Source organism: Diorhabda carinulata, chromosome 1, assembly GCF_026250575.1.
Source record: "Diorhabda carinulata isolate Delta chromosome 1, icDioCari1.1, whole genome shotgun sequence".
Lineage (NCBI taxonomy): Eukaryota > Metazoa > Arthropoda > Insecta > Coleoptera > Chrysomelidae > Diorhabda > Diorhabda carinulata.
The window spans coordinates 22,094,640-22,121,817 of NC_079460.1; the positions used below are offsets into that span (position 1 = coordinate 22,094,640).

Genomic DNA, 27,178 nt, shown 5'->3' on the forward strand with positions numbered 1-27,178 from the left:
AATTTTTATTTTAAATAAAATTTAAGGAAGAAAATACGTTTTTTAAAAATAAGCCCTCATTATTTATTAATAAAATGAACTGGAAAGTTAAAAATAAACAACACTTTATAAGTTCATAATTATATATTTTTAACACTAAAACTATACACCTTAATTATTATGGATTCTTTCCGTTTTTATTATAGTCCTTATTTCATAATTAAAAGCGTATTATACAGGGTGTCCCACGACGAGTTAAAACTGTATATGGCAAAATATTTATAATTAAATAATGAAAATTTCTACGTTTGGGTTTTCGAATACTATCTTGTTAACTAAAATACTTCCTATCCAGAGTTTTATTACAACTGTACTGAAATCTATGAATATACGATGGAATGAAATGAATTTTAATTATCATAAACATATTGTTCAGTAGTTTCACTAAAACATAAAATCTTTGAATTGGCATTTCCTGATTGAGAACGTGTCGTTTTGAATTAATTCAACATGGAATTACACGGTTTTATTGTGGAAATTTCATTTTCAGGCATTCTATCTCATACAGCTGCCGTACATTCAAAAACAGACAGCTCCCTAAGCTTTGTTCCGAAAAATGGTTCATTTAGTTGGCTCCTTTATTAGCATTTCAAGACGTGATCAAAATATATATTTCGATCCCGACTCACTCCCACATTTAAACGGTTTGCACTGTAAAAAGTATTTTAAGATTTTTTATCGTTTTTGTTGAAATTATATCGATTTTTTACTTAATTTCGGACTGCAAACATACGAGGGTTGTCTGAGAAGTGTCCGACCTTAACTTTCATCAATATAATTCGAGAAATTTTCAGCCATTTTGAAAGGTTAGTTTGACAAGTTAGTCGTTGTGAAGATTTTTCTATGAATGGAAAAAATTGAGCACCGAGCCGTAACTCAATATTTCTTTTTAAAAGTCATTACAAGCATCGCTAGACTTTTCAAGAAATGCAGTATTGGAAATATTATTATGTATAGTTCCCATGGGATCTCTAAGAAAGGCTGCTTTTACCGCTCTAAACAACCACTGGGAGTTTATTGAATTTTATGAACTAATAAAATATGCAACTAACTCAAGGTTTAACTAATGCATTAAAAGAATGACAAAACAATCAGAATATTTTATACATTCTATGGGTTAATTTGCTCGCAATAATCTAACATCTATAATGTCTTGGTGAGGCTTACATCCACTGATGCAACCTCTTATACCTCATATTAGGTCTATTGGCCAACTGTTTTCCATCTTTTTGGGTTTCGTGGCGTTAACAACTCCTCTAGGAGTGGATTTAGTGGGTTCCTTTAGTTTTATAGTGTTTGATGATCCTTTCTTGGATGGCTTTTTGTACAGTGGGCATTCCTAGGTCCATTTGCTACATACCATGAAGTATCCACTAGTTGATGAAATATTTTCGATTGGGATCTCTGAATAATATTCATATTAGATTTGGAAGCGCAACCTCACAGCTCTATTCCATATGTCCATATAGGCTTAATGACAGATTTGTAGATAAGAACTCAATTTGTTTTCTTTTTTTTTGTGATGTGTTGTTTCCAGTTAATTTTTTTGTTTGAGTGGATTCCTAAGTATTTAGCACTATCTGCTTGTGGTTTTTCCGTATTGTTTAATTTAACTGGCTGACATGTAGCATGTTACATTTATTGATTTGGTCTCGTTAACTTTAATCCTCCAATTTTTTAGCCACTTCTGTAGTTGGTCAAGATGAGCCTGGACATTCTTTGCTGCTGATTGTGGTTCTTGATCTCTAGAGAGTATGATTGTGTCATAAGCAAAAGTAGCTGTTGTTTTATACTGTGTCTTTGGTATATCTGATGTATACAGTATTATTTTACATACTAGGCCCTAGTACTCTACCCTGTGGTACCCCTGCTGCTATAGTAAAATTTTCGGACTTTTCCTCATTAACTCTTGTTTGGAAGGTTCTGTTGGGTAAGTAAGGTTTCAGAAGTGGGTAGTAAAATGGGAAAAGAGCTCATTTAATTTTGTACATCAGCCCTTGATGCCATACTCTGTCAAAAGCCTGTCCGATATCAAGGAAAAAAAACAAACCGGTAAATAGTTTTTGGTTTCGAAATGATACTTATAAATAATAATAATTTAATTAATACGGTCGTGCAAGACCGTAGGCACATGCACCAGAAGTCGTATTAATTCATCCCTTTGCACGTCTGAACAAGTCCCCTCTTACGATTGTGGACCCACATTTTTTTAACGTCAATGTAGACCCCCGTCGAGTCTCCTAGACCACTTTGGGTAAAATAATCAAAAATTAATATCTCGAAAAATATTACCGGAAATGAGTTCAAATCTACTACTGTGTGTTCGGCGATATTAAAATTTTCTAAACCACGAGAAACGGCAAGTAAGTCGTGAGTCTATCGCATATTTAATTAAAAATTTTGAAGAAATTGCCTTTGTTTGAAACAAAACATAATCGTGAGCGTCTTAAGAGAAATTCAAACTAATTCTGTGCAGATGTTCAAGATGTCCCTTGCGGCAACAAGTAATATTTATAGATCTAAAATGCTATTTTTCGGTATATTGATTATCTACTAAAGAGTTTTCATGTTGACATAAGAAGATTATTTCGTTTTGATGAACGTAAACTCCTTAGATCGCATTATTAGTTTCCTTTTACTGTATTTCGCGTTCCTCTCTTCTAAACTCGGTTGTAATATTAAAGCAATGCTGCAAAAAAAGAGCGGTATAAATCTTCTAGAGCCAATTATCTTATAGATTATTTTTTGATTTATTAGTGAATTTCAAACATTTTATAATTCGTTGGTCTTTGCATACGATGCATACGTGATGTGTAAATTAAGTAATGAAACTTACAACCTAGCGTTTTATCTGGCAACACTTTATGCGACGCGGTGCGTTCTGAAAATGAGTGACGTGGATTTAGATCTAACGGAAATTCTTTTCAGCATGTCTACGGAGATTATTTTATCCAATATCCAGGTTTGTAACATTTTCAGAAAAAAGAAGTCGATTGCACATGAACTATGAAGGGAAAGACTTTCTTTTTCACAGACATAATCCGGGATTTTATTCTTTCAGATTACCGGTTGACGATGATCATTTATGTAAGCAAATTTTGATAATTGGAAACATCAATGTTGTTTCACAGCCACCTTATTCGCTTGATTTTAGTACAGCCACTCACAGCCACTCCTCGGGCCCCATTTCTCAGGGATATGCTTGCTCTCTTCGTTATAGTTCTTCACTTATCAATCGCAGATTATAAAAACCCTTGTCGACAATTTTATTCGACCTACCATAGGCGTAGATACCTCATTTTATAAATTTATTATTTTTATAAATACTTAAATTATAAAGCGTAAATAGACGATTAAACAGGGCACCAGACGTGAACTGAGTCCTTTTTGTACCCCATTCGTCTATTAGAACTTCGTTAATCTCACCGAGCCTCGCCACTGCTTATCGCAGGCCGTTTAGCAGGAATAATTCAAAGAAATTGTGTATATACGCCTTCCGACAGCTTTGACCAATAGAAATGCATTTATGTTTACGATTCGATGTTTTCATTGGTAAACAGTAGAGATGTCCACGTGGACTGACGGTTTCTTAGATGTTTACCGAATTTTATACGGGGAGTAAACATTTTTCATTCTTAATAATATTGATTGTTCCTCACATAACTGTCTTCTGGAATTGATATTGGAAGAACTATGCCAGTCTATTGGTAATGACAGTAAACTCTGGAAACAGTAGACTCAGCATCTTCAACGCGCTACCCACTTTCTCGCAATCTCTCAATAGGATAAACGCTAGACCAGCTTTATGACTTGTGGCCATTTTCAGGTAGAATTCTTGTTTGTTGTCAACTGAAATGTGTATCTGTTGATGTTTGACAGCTAATTGATAGGGGTAAGTCAGGTAGATAACCTTTTATAAGGGTCACTTATCCCTAATTAGCACTATTTTAAACAAGCACACAAAGGGTGGTTATATACCAACATTTTGTTGGACTCTGCGAGCAGAAATATTACAAGATTTTATGTTATTTTGAAACTAATGCCATATTAGCTTTCAGATTTTAATAACATAAATACGATTCCATGTTAAGTTTTTTTGCCAGTGACTTGCGATTGCAGGGGTGCCGTCTAATTTTTTGCTCACGATTATACATTTTAATACAATATGAAATTTCAATTTAAAAACTCTGTCTTTTATATTAAAATAATGCTTTCATACAATGAATGAATTTTTTGAAACCAATTTTATAATGGAAATTTTGAGGTTAGGAAAAAATAGAAACCTCTTTTATACAGAATTTTTTGCTAAGTTTTATGTCCCGGCAGTAATTTCGAAATTCTCATAGATTTCGAGTTATTCGCGATGCAAAATGTTTTTGAATACTTGAATGAATTTTGAGGTTAAGAAAAAATTCTTAAAGACAAATCTGTAGAGAATTTTGTGCTGTACATTTTTTGTTCCAGCACCTTTTTTCGAATTCCTCATAGTTTTCGAATTATTCGAAATATTTTTGAGTGTATAAACCCATTTTAAGGTGAAAATTTTGAAGTTAGGAACAAAAACCTGGGACACTTTTTTGTAGAGAATTTTGTACTCTACACTTTTTGTTACGGCAGTTTTTTTCGAATTCCTTATAGTTTTCGAGTTATTCGCGTTAAAAAAGTTTCAAGTGCTAACCTAACCAAAATTTCGAAGAATCTAGAAGAAGAATCTAGAAAAACCGCCCAATTTAATTCAAGGTTTTAGCTCAAAATTGCCTAATTTGCCTGTACTAGTACCTCAATCGGAATGAAAAAAATGCTTCGACAATTGGTTCAAACTCACGCAAAAGTTTATTGTTCTCAAAGTGAAAATTTTGAAAAACAATGAAGTCAAATCCAATTATAAATATTTTTATTTGTCTATCTCAAATTTTAAGTAGCAACTTTCGTATGTATAAAGTTGTAAACGAGGTATGAAAATTTTCATTCTTGGACGAAACCGAAAAGTTTTTGGATTGTTTCATTTTGAACACACTATATTTGCAGAATATAATTCATAATAAAACTATTTAATTAAAACAATGATAACATTATTATTCCGAATGAGTAATCCGAATACACGAAATTCCCGTACACGTCCAAACATTTAAATACTGGAGAGTTGTAAAGATTATCGTCATTTCACCATAACGATTCCGATGAAAACGAGAGCGTATCAAAACAAATCCCGCGGTTAGTAGCAGTTTGTTTATTTAATTCCGTACATATCGTGGGCTACATTGCTAATTAGTTATTTCATTAAAATCATTCAAGTTTGTAGTGCTATACAGTGCAGTTGCTAAAAAATAAAAATTCACTTTGTTTTTCAACACGATTTAAAACGAGGTTAGTTTTATTTTATATTTACTAATATTTAAATTGGTTTAGTTTTTACGAAATTTCTTTGTTCAAATAAAAATATTCTATAATAATTTTGAGGTTACCTCACTGAGAGGCTCGAATAAAATATATATTCTAGTTTATTGTATTGTATATATATATATATATATATATATATATATATATATATATATATAATATAAGAAATTTTATATACGAGGTATATCCACAAAGTAAGTTTCGTGTGTAATCTCTATCAGCGGGATCGCAATTCCGAGCATCCTACTGATAATTATTTGAATGCGATTGACATTGACAAATGGACAACAGCACTGACTTGAACTAAAACGAATCGTGTAAAATCAGCAAAGCGAACAGTTCGACTGAACTTTGAACTGATATGATCGTGTAAAAGGACCTTTAGTTTATTTATATCTTTTTTACTATTACTCCGGTCTATAAATAACGGAAATCTTATCTTTACCAGAAGATATAATAGACGCCCTACTGCGAATTCAATAGAAATCAATTTGTTCCGGTCCGCTTCACAATATTTAATTTTCAGAATCAGTAAATCATTTTAAAGTATTGATAAACAACAACATTACACAAATTAATGCCCTGGAATACTTGAATAAAAACTAATTTTTGTGAACAGTAAAGTATGTGGCAACCGTGACTTCAAGATCTACCATCAACAAGTCGGTTTGCAGATTCCTTAAACGTCCTTCTAGAGCCTAGCACAGAGAGGGGCGAAACATTTGAAAATAGACGGCAACATCTATCAACAGATGCTTAAAAAGTGTTTTTCACTGTTTTCAACTGACTTTGTAGTCGAGGAATGTCCAAAAGAATTGCTATCCAGGAAAAAATGTTTTCGACAAATACTTCTCAATCTACATAAGAGTTTTTTCAAAAATCAAACCTGATAGGCTAACTCCAATATGCGAAACAACATGTTCACATCAAACATGATACCAAATCGTCAAGGTATTCTTGCAGAATTGAAAAGGAAACATATACTTGAGGAATGTTCAGTATGAACACTGAGACAATTTAAAAAAAAACAGTGAATAGGAGACAAACAGTGATGGAAAGTAGTCGTTTGATCAAGTGAAGAAACGGAACGAAGACAAATTCATTACTTGGATGAAATATGGTTGGACAGCATCTTATTCCAGAGGTAAAGGGAAGCAAGGTTAGATGAATGATGCATTATAATCAATTTCTAAGCAGCCTAAAGATAGCTCTTCAGATCACCACCAGGATATTGAAAGGATCATTCTCGAGTCTTGGTTCCAAAACAAAATGCTACCAGCACTACATGCAAACAGTGTAATAGTGTTAGATATCGCCTCGGATAATCCAAGACAATTTTGTAAAATTCCAGCTAAATATTCCTTCAAAGCAGACACACACGAGTTTCTGGTTGAACAAGATTCATACAAATAAGCAACTCATAGAGGTTTTAGGAACAAAAATAATTGCCAAAGAGTGTACTGTAGACGGTATGGCTAAAAAGAATGGTCACACAGTTTTAAGATTACCTTTTAAATCCAAACAAGCTAATTTGATCCCAATTAAAAAGGCAAACAGTACTAATACACTTCACCCAAAAATAATAACGGAATAATGTTCAAATATTAGCACCGAGAATATATATATGTATTGTAAATGAAGACCACATGGGAAAACTTGGTAAGTCACAATTTTAGAATTTTCCACGAAATTGTCGAAAAGTTATTCCCCAGTATGATTTTACTGTTTAAAACATTCACTGAATTGTAAAAAATCAAGAAAAAACAAATTATGGTCTTAACAACTTTTTCTATCAAAGATTTTGTAACTGTGACTTTCATCAAAACCTACTGCGTAAGTTTTACTCTGATTTTTAAGTTACAAATAAAACTTTGAAGCTAACAATTCATCTTTATATTTAATTTTACTGAAATTATCTTCGCTTGTTATATAAAATACAATTCTCGATGATGGGTTCCTTATCTACTTTTGTAAGCCGATTATGGTCTTACAAAGTAAGAACATCTGTGATAACATTTTCGCTATTCAATGACCAGAGTTACATTTGATTTTCCTTTAATTTTGCACACTTAAATGATAAGTTATCTATAATTAAATGAATATGTTTTTAATAGTTTATTTAACGTCATTGCGGATCAATAACAAGTCGCGTATTTACGTATGCAAAAAAACGGTGCCGTGTTTATTATTGAAGAATGATTAAAGACAGATGTATGTATGTATAAAACAAATAATCGAATCCCAAGGTCAGAAACTTCGTTATATTTTTTAAAAAATTCCATGAGAGAGTTTTTTGATAGTCCTTCAAAACTCGCGTAAATTTGCATCTAGCATTTAATCTAACATTAAATTGATGGTCACATGAATTTCCGTCTATTTGGTTAGTTTGATTTCTCTCATTATCCTATAGCTATATTAACATTTCATGTCGAAGAAAATCTCATAAAACTGAAATTACTTTTTGTGTGACATTATTAACTTCTTTATCTAAAAAGCAAGTACAAGAGGCTATTATACTCGAGCAGTACGAGTGGTGTCTGCCGTGTATAGATGCCTGTGGATATTGATCTTGAACTTCTGTAGGTTATAGTATCGTCCTTTGGTAACTGATTCCACAGACTTGCATCTTTCCAAAGAAAGGAATGGTGAACTCAGAGTTCATGAGCCGCGTCTGCTTATCGAGTACATCTAGCACAAATATTGCTCTAGGTGAGATTATGTTTCACAGTTCGGAAGAGCATGTGCCGAATCAGCGACCTTTTTTCTAAGCTTTTAGCCAATCCAAGTTTCTGGTCATCTCTGGATCGCCTATAAGTCGAACTGCTCTCTTCTGTATTCCGACGAGCATCTTCAGGACATGTTTGGTAGCCGAGCTCCAAATGTGCGAGGGTATTTCAGAGATGGACAAATATGGGCCTTGTTGAGGATTAGAAGCTATTGTTGAGTATATAACTTTTAAGTTTTAAAAAGAGCTCCAAGCTTTTGTGAAGCTGGTTTAGCTAATTCGGCCTCGTGGCTCTTCCAGGACATACTGCTCTCAACCTCAACACATAATAAACTAATTTGCACTGATGGTGTGATAGTTTATGTCTAGACAAGATCAAATCTTGAGCCGCAGTGTCAACTTTCTTTATGAAAACAGCAGCCTGGGTCTTTGCTGCATGAAACTCAATCAAATTGTTTCCACATTAATTCAGGATGCGGCAGATCTGAACAACAACACTAGTGTGCTATCGTGGGCGAAGCTATAGATGGGTTAACAATTTTGTCAAATAGATACTTTATGTTAAGAGTTGGTGAGTCCTGAAGGCTACTGATTGCATGTCCAAGCTAGCATGGGAATGCACTAGCTAACAGAAACAAAAAAAGCTTCTGTGACTACCAGGTACCTCAGAAGCATCAGAAAGCAGACAGCTTTGCCAAAAAAATGTGCAAATACTCCATATTTTGGACCAGAACCCTATCGTGACTTCAATTGCAACAATAACGAGCGAAACGGATGGCTAAAGAATTAGATGGAGAAACAACCCTGGCCCAAGACAATCCAAAAAATAGCCTATTCTGTTTACTTTGGAAGAAAAATGAGATACAGAGTCTTGTACAAAATATCTTCTAGGAGTACACTGTATTCTGTAATTTTTCATAAGGGTACAAGGTGAACGAATCGACCAACTTATTTTGAATAGGATGTAGATTTTGTGTAGTTACGAGTGTAGAGTTAGAAATTTGACTCTACATAAAACCTGATCACGTCTGAACATTTTGAAAGTACAAATTATTAAAAAAACCTACGAAACTGAATATTATTATTATTATTATTATTATTATTATTATTATTGATAATATCGTAAGAAATAAATTTTTAGGGATCAAATAGCAAGGTATTTTTGAAATCCAATAAGGTTTCTCTTCAACTTGCTCACTAGAAGGCTTTCGCGGCTTTTGTCCTTTGCCTGAATCATTCTTGCTACCTGATGTTCCACCAATTCGTGCTTTTGACATCAGGATCAGTCGGAGCACCAAATTAAATCTGATGATGTCAACCGCATGAGCTTGCGAAACGTCAGTTAGCAATAATTATTTTCTACGAGGCCATAATAGACGAATTTTCCCTTCTGATTAATTTCGTTTGCTGTAAGTATTTTTTCTGTTGGGCTGCCACTTCAATAAAGTATATATTTGTTGTCTTTTGAATTCCTACTTTAATAAAATTCGAAAATGCTGTTTTAACTCATTTTTCTGAATTTCATATACCGAAAAATAAGAAAATTAGTTGTTTGCTTCTGGCAAATTTATTCTCAGAATCCATTTCCACATTTTTTAAACTCGTTTGCGAAGAAAATCAACGATAACATTTTTCATTTTAGTTGAGTTTCTTTTTGCGAATGATTAATGAAAAGATTATTTCTCAACCTCATCTACAAAGGATAAGACTCTTACTATAAATTTTAATAACTTTGTAATCTGATAAAGCTCTTCTGAAATTGCCAGCCTAGAAGAAAGTTAAGTCGTGAAATAGTGATGATTGGTATGTTGGATATGAAATTTTGTGTGCTTTTGATTGTTATGTAAAAATGACTAAAATAATCTATTGAATTGGCAACATTGGTTGAATTTATTGCAGTAGGTCGATTATTTACCAACCATTAAATGCAGTAAACACGCAAACCATGACCTGTACACTGTTAGTGTATTTTTTATAATCAGATAACAGTGAAACATTAATTGTTTTTTTTTTGTTTAAATATATAATTTAAGAAGTGAAATTTTATTTAAAGTCGATTGGAGTGCATCGAAATATCAAGTACGATTTAGGATGACTAACTATCCTTTATAGGCCAAGTTGTGGAATGTTTTGATGCTGGAAACAGAAACGAATAGTTCGGGAGCCAGGTGAAAATTTGGTTAATTATCTCCATTCGAAAGATAATTGGTGATATGCATCAGAGTTATGTATAAAGGATTAGTGAACGTCAACTGCGGCTCGATGGATGGGATAAGCGGCAGTAGCTAAGTTTTAATATTCTGTTGTGATATATAAAAAAAATCATCTAGCAGTGAATCGAGGAAAACCTGCTCAGCTGATGCAACAGATGCTTCCGCTTAACTCTTACGTAATAATTTCCAAAGTATCAGTTGACGATTTTTCCATCAAGATATAACCAGCTGACGGTTTGTCCGCCGAGATATAGCAAATGAGCAAATGTTCAACTTTTGGTCAAGTGTCAGGTTTTTTGGCATCATCTTCGCACAGACTTTCGTCATGTGTAATTCCTTGTGTAAAATTTTTCTAACCGTTTCTTTATCGGCGTTTACAGGGATACAGGGATTGAAGATACCGTCTTTATACTTACAAATGTGCGCTCGTTGCACCCTCCCATATAATCTGTGCGCTCGATGCACGCATTCACTAGAAGTTGAACGATGCCATTCTATGCGTTGTTTTAAAATCATAAAAAATCATCCAGCGTACGGGTGATTTCCATTTGAAACGTTCGCTCAGTCATTTCCTAAATTCCCACTAGCTTGCAATAACAAACGTCAATGTTCACAAATACAGTGGTGCCACAACTCATTATCGCCAACTATTGTTATATTGTAAAAACTTATGTATACAAATTAATATTGCCCTCAGTACAAACAGTTGGAAAAGGCTTTTTAATTTCTACGTATTTATCGTAGGAACTGTGACCTATAAAAGCCAATAAACCAGCAAAAAACTCTATATTCTGATTAATATTCCCGGCACAATATTTGTTCTTGGAACACTGTGGCTCTTGCTGAGCAAACAATATTTTTCTGATTATTGGCTAAATAAATATTGTTTACAGAAAATTATATTTTACAAAAATTGATAATTTTGTATGCACGATAGATTCAATTTCATTTAGGTTTCTATGAAATAATAAATTAACCTTATAATATTCGGGCGGCGTTTGCCATGAATAGCAAACGAATTTTTATGATTTTTGGAAAGAATTTTCTTTAAGATTTTGGTTAAATAATTGGATAGATCTCTTCCCTTTGCTGGACTCAGTTATCTTCTGAAATAACTGGTATAATTTAGGATTAGGGTTAGGTTAGGACTAGGCTAAGATTAGGTTAGAATTAGGTTAAGGTTTAGGCTAGGAATTGGTTAGAATTAGGTTAGGATAGGATTAGGTTAATATTATATTAGGATTAGGTTACGACTAGGCTAAGATTAGGTTAGCATTAGGTTAGGATTAGGCTAGGAATTGGTTAGAATTAGGTTAGATTAGGATTAGGTTAGGATTAGGTTAATATTATATTAGAGTTAGGTTAGGATTAGATTAATATTAGACTAGGATTAGGTTAATATTAGGTTAGGAATTGGTTAGAATTAGGTTAAGGTTGGGTTGGGATTAGGCTCGGATTAGGTCAGGATTATGTTAGTATTAGGTTGAGATTAGGTTAGGATTAAGTTAGGATAAGGTTAGGTTAAGATTAAGTCAATAATAGGGTTAGATTAAGTTAGGATAATGTTAGATAAGGAGTAGGTTAGGGTTAGGTTAGGTGAGAATTAGGTTAGCATTAGATTAGGATTAGGTTAGTATTAGATCAGGATTAGGTCAGAATTAGGTTAGGGTTAGAATTAGGATAGGATTAGGGTTAGGTTGAGTTAGGATTAAGTCAGAATTAGGTTAGGGTTAGAATTAGGATAGGATTAGGGTTAGGTTGAGTTAGGATTAAGTCAGAATTATGTTAGATTGGGATTAGGTTAGATTAGCATTAGGTCAGAATTAGGTTAGTATTAGATCAGGATTAGGTTAGATTAGGATAGGATTAGATTAGGTTACGTTAGGATTAGGTCTGGATTATGACAGGGTTAGGATTAGGTCAGGATCAGATTAGGTTAGGATTAAGTTAGTTTAAGATCTATTAGAAACTTTTTTTGAACTTGAATCGGACGCTATCGCATATGTGATTTTGCCTAACCCATTAATTCAACAACAACCGCCACTTGGCATGTATTGAGGATATCATCATCTATTCTTTTTTCCAAAATATCTGTTCGCAGGCACAAAAAATGTCGTAGCTATGAAAATCCAACAAAACCGCTTTATTTTCCGGTCGTAGTATGTGATTGGAAATTATGACTGCTCCATTGATTTCAAGGTTGAAGCAAAAAATACAAAACAGCACATATTTGTTATAAATATAAAAATATATTTTTAAAATATACTTTTGTTTCAAATTAATTATATTCACTTCAAAGTATAATTATATGATATAAATATATATAGAGGGTCAAATCTAAGCGGCTCAATATAAAGCCTTTCATATGCCTATTCCACGTTCATAATTAGTTGAGGGCTCAATACTTTACAATGCGGAAAAATGCACAATCACTTGCCAATTGATATCAAATTCATAACATCCTTCACCACATTTCGCAATAATTGGAGGATATATTTACTGGAAAGATCCTTCTACTCTATAAACGACTTTTGTTTTTATTTTAGGATTGTTCTATAGATAGTTTTATTATCTGGTTCAATTTCTACAATATATACATGTATATAAAAATTCTCAAATGTACTTTTTCAAAGGTTTTGTTGTTATTGTAGTTTTCTTATGTATACTTAACTTTTTCTCTCTTTCTCTCGCTCTCCCGTTCTCTCTCTCTCTCTCCCTTTTTCTCGCTCTCCCGTTCTCTCTCTCTCTCCCTTTTTCTCTCGCTCTCCCTTTCTCTCGCTCTCTCTTTCTCTCGCTCTCCCGTTCTCTCTCTCTCTCTCTCCCTTTTTCTCTCGCTCTCCCTTTCTCTCTCTCTCTTTTTCCCTCATTTTCTCTCATTTTCTCTCTCTCTTTTTCTCTCATTTTCTCTCTCTCTTTCTCTCTCTTTCTCTCTCTTTTTCTCTCATTTTCTCTCATTTTCTCTCATTTTCTCTCTCTCTTTCTCTCTCTCTTTCTCTCTCTCTCTTTCTCTCTCTCTTTCTCTCTCTCTCTTTCTCTCTCTTTTTCTCTCATTTTCTCTCTCTCTCTTTCTTTATTATCTTAACTGAGTGTTTTGAGGTTATCAAGTATCTCAAAATTCAAATCAAAATTGTATCGCGAGATTACGGAATCATTCACAAACAACGAAGTAAAACATAATTGTCATTTGTCATGATAAAACAGTTTCAAATCCTTACGGATTGGCCTACAATCGTAACAATAATTTTACCATCGAAAATATATTACATGATTTCGGAACTATTAGAGCATTAAACCCAAATATCACTGAATTATTGTTTTTTTTTAAAGCGTAAGACAACCGGTATTGTTTCGAAGTAACAACATCTCAAGGTTCTTTCATATTCTTACCGTCTAGTCTCAGCCTTTCGAATATCAAAAATTGACCTCAACGCACAGCGACCACCACCAAGAATGTAGCATTCGCATGTTTTAGATTAATTTCAAAAAAAAATATTTATAGTTACTATCTAAACAAATTTTTCCGAAATAGGTCAGGTTGTTATTTAACCTAAATTCATTATAGGGTGATGACAATTACCAATTAAATAAATATTTTTGCGCATATTGGATTGTCATTTGTCAGCTCATTGTGTCATGTCAAAGACATTTTGAGGTTATCGAGACTTGTTCACTTCCAAATAAGTAAATATTGGATTTTTTCACAATTTTGGTTAAAATGGTCTCATAAATACCAGATTAGCTCCGACATTATATACTGTTTGAGTTTCGCAAAGGTAGTAATGCAACAGTTGCCACCAAAACAATTCGCGATGTTTATCCAAGTTCGTAAATACAAGGGTGGTTGAATATAGATTTCTGAATAACCGCACTGGATGTTAGACTGTTCCTATAGCCATGAGCTCTCCAAAAAGGCCGAGAAGCAATGGCGAACTTGCTACATGCGTCCGAGAACAAGTATTACCGATGAGAACGTCAGCACTCGTTTTGGGAAACCGACGCAATACTGTCCAAATATGGCTGAATAATTGGACATCAGCGTTAGTAGTATTAAGCAAATAATTCATGATCGGCTCGGTTATCTCAAAATTTCAGCCATATGGGTGCTAAGAATTTTGAATTTTGAGCTGAAATCCACACGATGGGAAGTTTGCACGACGAAAATAGAAAAAACCGGGTGATTCTATTTAAAAAAATAAAGAAATTTGATATTTATATAGTTAAACTTTAAACACTTTTTATATACTTCTTGTACGAAATGAAAAATTTTTCAACATAGATTCAATAACGACTGACATTGTTGAAAGCAATAAAACAAAAAACATTTTCATTTCTTTAAGGATGTCCTCGTAAAGAAATAATTTATAAGGGTCTGCAACGGTCAAATTTTTTACAAAAAAGTTAATAACTCAAAAAGTATGCAAAAGTAAGTATTTTGCCATATACAGATAGTTTTAACTCATCGTGGGACACCCTGCATACAATGAATTTCATTGGCTTGCAAATAATTGTTAGAAAAAAGTATTCGTGATAAATGCATGCAAAATAAATTCCTCGCGTGCATCTACAGTTGAATACCTCAGCAGTTCACCCCGCGTTCGTGATATACCGACACTAGCATAATATGTAATCGACCCTTATGTTAGGGAAATGTTGGGTACATATATTTCGTTTACAGGTTGTTTTTTATGTTGTAGAATGTTGATAAGAATCGCAAAAATGTACGGCTATTAAGTAGAAAGACTGATTGATACATTTCTATTTATTATCATTTTCATTATATAGCCATCCTCAATCTCTACAACCCTCAGTACGATTTTTTTTCTTCTATAGCTCCAACGGACTTAAATTTTATTTTGACGTGGAAATCTCGGGAACTATTTTGACACACATAGATTACCCTGTCGCTCATCATCTAGAACGTTTTTTCCGCCATTTTGAAATGCACAATAAACATTCATTTACCTCACACTGGTTTTTATTCTTCTTCTCCCAGTGCCTGCTTCAATCTAATGAAGGTTGGCAATCGTCCTTTGGAATTCCTCACGATCTTCAGTCATGCGTATTAGATTTACGGCATCACGTACATGGAACTAATCTCGAAGGTTTTTCAACCATGAAAATCGTTTTCTACCCAAGCCGCGCCTGCCTTCTATCTTCCCTTCCATGATTAGCTGTAACAAGGCATTTTTTTTTTATTTCTAAAAATGCGGCCAAAGTAGGAAACTTTCCTTCTCTTTACAATGGTTAATAGTTCTCGTTTTCTGTTCATTCGTCTTAGCACCTCGTCGTTGGTCACCCGATCCGTCCATGGTATTTTAAGGATCAACACTTCAAAAGCTTCCACTGGTTTCTCAATAAATTATAATTTGAAAAGTGTAATATCAAAAAAATTTAATGCGAACTAATGTAATATCTCTATGAAATCGTTTACATTAACAAGAGGCACTGTATTCAAAAAAGAAGGCTAAATGATCTGTTGCTAATACTTGCGTATTCGTTTGTTTGTTTAATAACCTTCTTTTTCCTCAAGTACCATACACCTTGCAGCGTGTAGGTGTTCTCTTGTCCAAAACTTCTAATCTATTATCTGAAGGCCCCCTCTTCCGCACAACATATAATTGCTTGAATGCCACACCAGTCTCTGATATTCTCTAGCCAGGAATGTTAATTACGGCCTGGTCCTCTCCTTCCGTCGATCTTTTCCGTCAGTATGAGCTTGAAAGTTTAATATTTCGGTCCTCGTAGAATGTGTCCCAAATAAAATACTTTTCGTTGTCCTCCACACCCGCTCTCCTCTGTACTTCTTCATTCGTCATGTGTTCGGTCCATGGGATCCGTAGAAGTCTGCGCAACGGCCACATTTCCATTGCTTCTATTCTGTTTAAGGACCTCACTTTCAGGGACTACGTCTCCACACCATACAAAAAGATAACATTCTATCACCCTCAATCTATTGCAATTGCTATCCAAGTTTTAACTTCCTCGTCGCCATCCCATTTTTCATTGAACATACATCCAAGGTTCTTAAATTTATTGACTCTTTCTATGTCATTTCCATTGACAATTAATTGAGCTTCACCGTGCTATTGTGTGCTTATGACCATTAGTTTGGTTTTATGTGCGTTTATGGTGAGTCCTTATTTGGTTCCAATTTAGTTGATAGAGTTGACTACCTCTTGTAGGTCTTCTACGTTGTCGGCTAATATCGCACTACCGTCGACATACCTAATATTATTTATGAGAGTTCCATTTACTTCAATGCCTTTTTGATGGTCTGCCAGCAGAAAAATTCGTTCTACGTATGTGTTAAATAGCATGGGTGAGAGTAAGCATCCCTGACGGATTCCCCTAAGTATTTGAAGGTAGTTAGAGAGCCGCTAGTTCGCAGTTCCGCTGTTTGATCTGCATACAGCTTTTTAATCAATATCAATATCAACATCCTCAAACAGTAAGTCATGCTGAATGGAGTCAAACGCATTTTGACTGTAAAATTTACCTCCAAACAATCCGCTCTATGACAATAATTTATTAATTGAATGATCCAGCTAATAATTATCTAACCATTCCATTACTTCAGGCCTATTAGACCCTGCTTCAACCCTTTAAGCTCCTATCAACCTCGTTCGGAAAAGATATTTTAACACTGAATACAAAATGTACTCAAATTTTGTAGTTTAGATGCATTTAAATCTCACTTTGGTATTCAAATCTACAGGGTGTTCCGGGAATTGACGTTAGTGGGTGAATGTCGTGAAAATAATGCTGTGATATAAAAAAATACGTATGTCCATTTAATGTGTTTGACGGAATAAATACCATCTGAGGGCCAGGAGCCGTAAACAATCCGTAACTTTTATCATAACAAAAATCAATTTTCCAATCGATTTTTCAACATTTCTTAACTCAAAAAATTGTGGTTTAGGAGGTATGTAGATTTTTAACCGTTCGCCATAAAGAGACTTTCTGAAGAAAATTATCATAAAGTGTAATTATTCATTGAATATTCTTAGAGGAGTTATTAAAACACAATCAAACATTGCTTCGAGAATTAATGAATGAATGAATAAATAAACTTTTGTGCCAATATAATATTTATTTAATCATTAAACAATATTATTAAAGTATCAATTATCATAACGAAATAAAAAATATATTGCGGTCTAAGTATTACAGTAGAAAATTCTAAATATTAGTCACAAAATGACTTTTATCCTATTCCCATCAGTTGGATTCCCAAGAAAATTATGAGAAACTTCTACAAAAACCACCCAAGTTCTTTTTTGTACTTTACTCAACTTCGAATCAAAAGCTTCGTCTTTCATTAGCTCACTTATCTGCGGACCTACAAAAATTCCTTCCTCCAATTTTGCGTCACCGATTCGAAAAAATTTTGTTTTTAGATATTGAAAACCTGCACCATCTCTATTCATAGCTTTCACAAAGTTTTTCATGAGTCCCTAGTGACCGGGCACCCAAACGAGCTGGATCTTGCAGCCATCATTCACCAGATTTTAAATGACTCTCTTATACTCCAGCACTAGCCTAGAGCATACCTTTTCAGCCCTTATATCTTGTACGGCAGCTTGGCTGTCTGAGCAGATGGAGATTACTGTGTGGCGCCGATTGTGTATCGGGCATCCGCATTCCATCACAGCGAACACCTCGGCTTGAAAGACGGTAGCGTGTTTCCCAATCGAAAAAGATTTGCTTATTTGGGTGTGTTCCCTAATTTACTAAAATTAACTTTGATTTGAAGTATAGAAAGGTAAATGAAGAATTCGAATCAAGTTCGAGGTTTTATTGAATTTTTTATTTATTCTAACTCGATATTCAAAATGTTTGAAGAAAAACGTAACAAGCCGAATGGCACGTTACAATGTATCTTTTCGAATGGTATTGAGCTTTTTACGATTTTCATGGAAAATTGAGTATTACAATTTTTCAAATTGAGCTTTATCACATTTCTCAATCACCCTGTATAACACAGATTTTGTTTCGCTATGGACGTTTCTGTTTTATTTAACTTGAATTATTTTCAAAATACCCATGTCGTAAATCTGCTTGATCCACATTATCTAGTAATTCGAACAATAAAACACTGTTATGTATTATTTTAAACTAATGTTTATTTGGTTATACACTCACCACAGTGTATGGAGTAAAGATAAACATCCATCAGAAAACTACGATGAAATCAATATGTACTACATTTCCGTGATAAATTTTGTCACGAATTGGCAAAAAATATTTGAAAATACACATATAAACATTGGTACAGTTTGTTTTAAATTAAATTAACTGATAGTGTAGACACATTTCATATTGTTGGGAGTATTTATATTTGTACAAATAGAGTCGAAAGCTAACGCGAAAATGAGATGATTGAGTCAGTCGCAAAATACGATACAGTCGCTATTCAATGTCAGTTACACGTTCGTGTATAATCTTACCCTTATAGTGCTACTTGATACGGTTGTGATTAATTGTGTGGTTTATTCTACCATAAAGGTTTGTAAACTTTCTATAATCCATTCATTCGCTTTGTTAATTTTTCAATTATTCTATTGATAATAAAAATAAACAAGACAAAACTTATAGAACGTCTCATTACACATAATAAACTGGCTAAAAGCCGTCTGAATGTGGAAGGCTCACAATCTAAAAAGTATGTTGATAATAATTTTTTTCAAATTCCTTTTGTATAACCAGAATTACAATAAATAGGGTGCAGATAAGGGTATATGATATAAACTTCTTTGGAACCAACACTAAAGTCATAAAAGCCCTGATAGTGCACAGAAACTTCACATCGAGGAATTGGGATTGTAACCCAAAGATCCTACTCTGGTACACTAGAAGTGATTCTAAATCTCCAATCTCTCCACATAGTATTGGAAAGCGTGGCGGAGAAAACATCACTTAGAATGTTCAGAGACGGAATCGTCACAGAAAAACCATACCTAAATAATAACCAAACCTGGGACATGACTTCTTCAAAGGATTGGAATTAACAGATCAGCTGTAAATACTGTGGTAGCAGTGCAAAATCAGATCGTTCGAAAATGCTTTCCGTGTATGCCTAGCTATTTACCCACTGGTCTACCGGTGTAGTAAGGATAATATATGACTCCGATCCGATTAACTCGATCAGGATCAGTTTCCGAACACTAATGAACGTGATCCGGGTTAATTTCAAGATTCACATCATGATCAAGTTGAACCGATCAGTTTCCGAAAAGTCATTAACACGACTAATGTAATAAAAACGAGTTTGGCATCTAAAACTTTTCTTTGTAAGATTAAGTGGGAGATTAGGAGATGAAATATTTTCAAACATGACATTTAAAGTGGTGTGAAATCTGAGGGTTGTCTATTTTAAAAGGAAAACAGTGTAGAAACAGCTTTGTTTAGGGATATCAATAGAAAATATTATCTAGTTGATTCGACCTTGCCTTTTAAAGGCTTCGGGAAAGTTATCACTAGACTGATAATGTTTATTGCCTAATATTTGGTATACGATTATAACCAATTTACTAAAATTGATATTAGCACGTACCTTAAAATAATTTTGCTTGTTATTCAAATCTATCTTATCAATACAATCAATCAATGAAATAAATACTGGTAATTTAATATATCACTTGTTTATATTCGTCAGTATTGCATAATAAACGTACTAATACAAATTTTGTCAGCATTTTTTGATGGTACAAATACCAGGGTGGCTCAGTAATAATGTACTTGATGATTAAATGAAATTTTCGTCGGTACAATTATGAATATTAACACGTTAACTGACCACGTAAATAATATTACAATAAGTATTATTTGAAATACCTTTATTTGTTGATTCAACAGTAACTTAACTTATTATTTGAACTTTTTTACATGAAACTTGTCACAAGTTGAAGAAAAACATCCATGCAAATGAAAATACTTTCGTCAAAATTTTTGTTTTTAATTTATGTGATATAAATATTAGCTTTTTCTGTTTTTTTAATTTAATTTCGTCATCTTTATCTTTTTCCAAGCTTGGCGAAAATCCATTTTCAAAAAGTTGACGATATTATCGATATTACGAGGGTTACCTTTTAAATTTTTACAAAAAGTGAAACAGAAACGAACAAGTTAGAAACAAAGCGAAATATTCTTTCTTAAGGTCTATACATTTTTGTATACGTCAAACCAATTCTGGAAAACTTTTTTCTCCACTCTGAACCTGAATCTGAATGGTAAAAACACGGTTTTGAAAGTCTTCCACAGCCCCTTGAAGTGTCCGCGCATCTTTAGTTTGACAATAGAGAAAAAGAAAATGTAATTATGCGATAAATCGAGTGAATACGGGCATTGTCATGATGAAGAATAATGCGCGTTTATCGTTCTTTTTTCTTACTTCATCGAAGACCGTTGGCAGACAAATTGTTGTATACCAATTGGCTTAATTAGGCCAAAATAAATCGAAAATGAAGAATGAAATTTTTTGATATCTCGCTTCGTTTTCGAGATATCGATACTTGAAGTTATATTTAAACGTTAGTTCAAAATTCGCTTTATTGAACAGATGGCGTTCAATACTTCGTTCCAAATGAATATTTTATCACATATTCAACATGAAAGATTGTTTATTTAATTTTTATATTATTTACCCTGATACTCCAAAATTATATTGAAAAAAACAGATTTTTATAACAAAATGTGCCATTTTTGATAATTTTCATCTCTCTGTGATAAATATAACTTAACATACCATAAATACATGAATAATTTGATATTTTTCATAAAAAATTGTCGGTTGTTTTTCATTATTTATAAAATAATGGGCCGGGGGCAAAGCCCCCAATAAGAAATTTTTTTTAGACAATTTTTGCTATAAAAAATTCACGATTTTTGAATTTTTTACACTCAAAGTGCACCACGGGAAGTTTAGGTTAAATTAGGTTAGGTTGATATATACAAATATTGAATAAAAATAAATTTTTCCAACGCAGCGAGATATCGACTTATTTTGGGTCGTTTTACAAAATAGCATTGTCAAATCCAGGCGCCACGGAAATCGTACTCGTGCCCTATTCGGCAATGACAGTTCTTTGATGCGCCAATGGAAAGGCTGCGACGTGTCCTTAAACAGGATTAAACATTTCAGGATCATACGATCATATTCAAGTGTCGTCTCCTGTTGTACACGGATTTTGAAAGTCTTCGGTCGAATTTTTTCCACAGTTTCATCAATCAACACCTTTTGGGTCAAATAATGCGGAATCTATCTGGAAAAAATATCTTTTTCACACCTAAATATCAATTGTGTGATATTATTGGAGACGCCTCTGTTTGTCAGTAAGTCACATACCGATCAATCATGTTGCGCACAGCATCGATATTTCCGAATGACTACCGATTTTGTTTAACTTTCTCGAAATTCATCATTAACGGACACATAACCATAACCAGAATCCCGCAAACCAGTTGTAAACCGTCTTCTATGATGTTGCTTCCTTACCAAAAGTTGCACGAAGCTATTCTATGCATTTTCTTTGAGTAAAGCATTTTTTAAAACAAAATGAAAATCATGCAACGTAAGCCTTGACAGGTGATGTCCATTTTTGTACAAACATTCTTGTTTTAAACATTCAATCAATCAATTTTCAAAATTTAAGAGTCAGTTTCAAATTCAATCAATTAAGATGTCAAAACTGTATTTTTCTATTGCCAACCCATAAAATACAACAACGTATTCCACTTTCCGGGTTAGTCGGAAAGTACGGACTAGGCCGGAAAACCTATACGTTCTCAAAAAAAATGTGTCCAGAAAATATGTACTTTCCGGACGGTTGCCGAAAAAATTCAGTTTCATATGGTGTTATTTTTTATAAATGCTATCTTATCTAATCTATCTTTACATTTCATATCATCATGTTTGATCAAACGTTACTTAAAATTCCATTTAATTTATTTATTCAATTACATTCAATTTTTCTTCAAAATGTTGACATGAAGATATGTCTGTAGAAAAATGGCTCGCAATTACAAGGTCGTACCACTGACTAGTTTCGACGTTATTGCATCTCTTTAGAATAGCGCTACGACCTCTTGTTCGGAGTCTCTAATCCGAACTGAAGACACAGTCAGACGTTTCCTGGCGACATCTTCACTTTCAACTGCGAACCATTAGTCAAGTAGATATCTACCATAGACGGCGATATGGGAGTAAACAACTACTTTCCTGGCTAATGCCTCGACGAATATTGAATTACAACTCCTCTGAAGAGCGTGGTGTCAATGTCGATATTAACATACCAATGGCTCGCAATTGCAAGGAGGGGTTGTAACTACTGACTAGTTTCGACGTTATTACGTCTCATCAGAGCAGTTTAACAACCCTCGTTCGGGTTTGAGACCCGAACTTAAGACAACGTCAAAGAGCGTCGCTATTTGGTACATACAGTGTGAGTAAGTAAATTTTCGAAAATGAAAAACTGATGAATGATGAAATGAGGATTACTGAACACACTATTTACACTCATAATCACTTGTAAGTGTTGGTGTAGTGGCAGTGTAAACAGTGTGGTCCAATCATTATCACCAACGGTTTCATAAATTCCATCTGAATCAAGGATTAGATGAAAATTGAAATAGATGGAAACATGTGAAAAATTAGACCCATCCCAGTACAAAAAGTACTAATTTCTTTCCATTAAAACTCATTCTCATTTACTTAATTTGTTTTTTTATTTCTATATATATTCTTTGATAACTGACATAAATTGTAGTAGATTTTCTTTCAACATTTTACTAGTAAAATGTTTGTTCATTGAAAGTTTTGGAGGAAGAAAAGGGAGAACTAAGCTGTTACTCCCCACAGCGAAAATGATTTCCTTAGTATGTTTCCCTCTGAGAGCGAAGTGTATACTTGCCGAACTAGAGTTGGGAAATGCTTATACTTTGTTAAGAAGGAACCAAACCCAAATTCAAACAAAATCCATGAATATTTTGTTTTAGTAGTGAAATTTGAAATATTTTGAATGTTAAATAAAACTACTGACGTTAACTTCTTCTTTATTTAAATTTATATTTATTAGAGGAGAAGGTTTGTTCCAACCTACTAGTCTGGACCGTTCTTGGAACGGTTATTCGAAGCGTTTATAGATATTTTCTGCGCAATCTCCGGCCATCCACGGTTCTTGTGACAGTACTTGCTATCAACCAAGTATCGAAAAGACCGTCCCAGAAACGATCCACAAACGATACCTTGGTTCCGTTGGAACAAAAATCAGAATCGTTCGTATAACAGTTGGAACACGTAATGCGCAGAATCGTCACCATACCAGCGATGGTTTTTTGATGGGTTGGAACGAACCTAATATAAACAAAAACTATTCTAAACTTTATGAACTAAGAACCAGAATCCTCAATGCACCAACTACATAAAATTATCTACTTTTTTTGCACTTTTACAACTGGTCTTGTATAGAAACTGTACGGGAGAGAGATTGGGGCTTTCTTTGTTTTTAAGGAATTATAAAACAATGAATCGCTTCACGGGAAGTGAAGAGAACAGTCCAAAGTTGTCTACGTGCAAGTGTTTAGATGCTTTGCCCATAGATCGAACAATCATATGTTGGATATTGCAGTTGAACTTGGAATCCTTTAAGATACAGTTAGTGCAAGAAGTTGGAGTGTGTTTTAACAAATTTAATAACATTTGTAGTAGAAAAAAACCTTAAATTAGAAACAAACCCAAAACCTTTACATTCTCCAAAAGTGACAGTTTGGAGAGCATTATCTTCAAAGGGCATAATTGGCCCGAAAATTTATGCTCTGCAAAATAAGAGAAATAAATTTAAGGGTTACAACAATAGGATATGTATGCAACGAGAGTTTACCCATGATGTTATCAAACATACTGATCTAGTGCAGTCTACTCCAAATAAAGGAGGATGTTCCTCAAGCAATGACAAACATTTCGATTTGGAGGGTAGAGGCAAGGAGGAATATCTCACATGGGAGAAAAGTTGGAAAAGAGTCCAGCTGTGTACGATATACAACAGTTCATAAACCTTCCAGAATGGCACTGGTGTGGGCAAAGGGTATGGTATGAATCTAGCAATTGTGGATGAATTGAAGTATAATGAGTTCAATGTTCAATTCATTTTTGATTCAAGCAATTTATCAAATAATTTCAACAACTTGTGTTGTACAAAATAATTTAGTAAATATAACCTAGAAGAAATTGACTTTGATGCTATTGTGATGCCACCCTTATTTAAAACATTTCGACGGACACTTTTTCATACACACCGATTAAACTCCTTACCTCTACCCTCCATAGTTTTCGAAAATCTAAGAGCCAAGTTTCGGGAATGCCTTCCGCGAGATGGCTGCACTTGGACGATGTTATTTTCGTACAAACTAGTGCTTGGGAACTTATTTTTCATAAATAACATTGTTCAAATATGAACCGTGATCGTTGCCATTTTGTGACGGATATTTTCATATAACTGTGCCAGGGAAGTGGGTTAGTTAGCGTAAACTTTCAATTTGAAATAACCCTATAGGAAAAAGTCGATAGGTGTTAAATCGCGACTGCGTGGAGGCCAACTTATGTCACCTAGAGATCAATTTACTAGAAAAAATTTTCAAGTTGCAGAGATCAATTGCTTCATCCTTTTGGAACCATGTTGGTCAAAAACGTAAGGGCCAATGATTCCTTTTGCTGAAATAGCAGCCCATACGGTTATTTTAGGCAAATGTAGGGGTTTCGTATGTTTGTATTTTGCGCCCCAGAAACGGCAATTTTGCTTGTTGACGTGTTAATTAAGATGAAAATGAGCTTCATCTGAGTACAATATTTGAAAGCGCTTATTATTTGGTTTACGAAGTTAATAAAATTTTGTGATGGTGTAACCCCAAATCTTAATGTAAAATGCGAAATACTGATGATCTATGCACTTTTAAAGCAACAGGCTCGTCACTAGCAGACCGAGTAACACAGCCTACGTTTTCGTCCAGATTTTGTTTTATTCGGTGTTGATTCGGGCTCTCCAAACTTCTCGACACATTCCCCAATCACTCGAGCGCCTGGCGCAAGATTTAAGTGAATTTTCCCAAGAATAGCTCCATAGTAAAAAAATTTCCAACAGCCGGGCTACTGATTGACATACCTTCCGCGCCCTTCCGAATAACTGCGTTTACTCAGTAAACAAATAAAGAAATTTTTTTTGAGACACTTTCTACAATTTGAGCAGAAATTTATGGGTTTCCCTGTAATACAGTACAGTAGAAACTTTATTATATTCGTTTGAATAATCAGTTACTCAATATATTTAACGGACTCATCTCTAAATTGGAATAACCGCAATTAATAATCCCCTAAAATAAATAAACAGGTCGTAAACGTATGTTATCAAAATGGTAATGAAACAGCACCGATCACAGACATCATCACCTAATATTTTGGATGTAAATGATCCGAAAAATCACTAAGAGTATCTCATAAAAGCCGATTTAATTTGTTGTCCTTGTTTCGAAGAGATCTGGCTTTATCGTTTCTGTTCATCATCGCAATAGAAAACGGGGAGTTTTGTAAAATCGGTGTTGCCAACACCACCTTTATAAGCGAAGTTTAGAATGACATTTATTATTCAAAATCTCCATAGCACTTAACAGATAAAGAACATAAAAGTAAATGGGTTTTTTTAATAAGAAAAAAGTTTCGTCCTAAAATATTATCACCTGTCCATATAAAAAACGTAGTATCTTGAATGATTGAGTTGAGTTCAGAACGGTTTTATGTCTTTCAGTTAAATGGAACATGTTTGAAATATTTTTCCAATTCAATTTTAGTTTAAAAAAAAACTAGTAATTCACGTCCTATATTTTATGTTAAAGACTCTAGTAAAGACTATTCTTTTGTATGTCTGCTTTAAGTCTTTTCCTAAACATATATGGATTCTTCACGCAGGCCTTTTAGGCCTAAAAGCACTTTTTCCTATTATTTACTTTCGCTTTCCGGTCGTGAATTCTCTTAGGTCTTTTATCACATCTGCGTACTATCCTTTCCTTGGTCTTCCTTTTTTCCTTTTTCCTCCTTGTTCTATGTCCATCGTGTTTTTGGAGGGCGGCCTAGTATAAAAATTGTTGGGATTTTGAAGAAAGAAGGTACAAAAACATTAAAGAAAAACATAGTATGTTCTGGCCAGCGCCTGATTGGCAGAAAATTTCATTCATCCAGCATAAAAACGATCCCATGCATTCCTCGAGGCTGTGCAAAGAGTATTTGAAAGAATTGGAAAGGAAGAATGTACTGAAATCTCGAAACTGTATCTCCTCTTTCTCATAGACACTGCGTTTCTCTGAGCTCTTCTGGAATTGAACACCAGCGAGGTTCCGATATCTCAACAATGTACTGACAATGAATCCCGCATATCACTCGGATGTGAACCTTTTTCTTCCGGAACCGCGTCTTCGATGGAAGTTACCAGTCTCTTGGTAACGAAGACAAATAGCAGACTGATCCATGTTCAGCGCATTGGACAACGACGATCCTAGTGTTGAAAGTCCTCCTTTAGCACGAAATATCCCTTGGGATATAGAAAAAAGTGGCAAGGGAAAGAGAGTGTGAGAAAAGTGAAGGTTCCAACACATCTCATAAAAGCTGCTTTCATAGTCAACGTAGAACAGACTGCAACATTTTATTCTCAAACTTTAACGAAGGGTAATGATTAATCAGAGGACGTTTTATATTATTTAGAGACTCAGTTTACCTTTAGTCTCTGAAGACGATAACTTGCTTATCGAAACGCGC

At 34.0% G+C, this 27,178-nt stretch overlaps 1 protein-coding gene across 4 annotated transcripts in view; it reads left to right on the forward strand.

The window, feature by feature from the left end:
• LOC130893449 (furin-like protease 1) overlaps nt 1-27,178 on the forward strand; it is a 103,123-nt gene that overhangs the window by 7,881 nt on the left and 68,064 nt on the right. The window contains exon 1 of one of the 4 annotated variants that reach the window (XM_057799596.1): nt 5,178-5,406. The exons of 2 other annotated variants lie outside the window; for them this stretch is intronic. The gene's annotated coding sequence lies outside the window, so the exon portion shown is untranslated. Of the gene's footprint in view, nt 1-5,177; nt 5,407-27,178 lie in introns of those variants that run through there. One more of the 4 variants, XM_057799616.1, reaches the window with a different exon arrangement.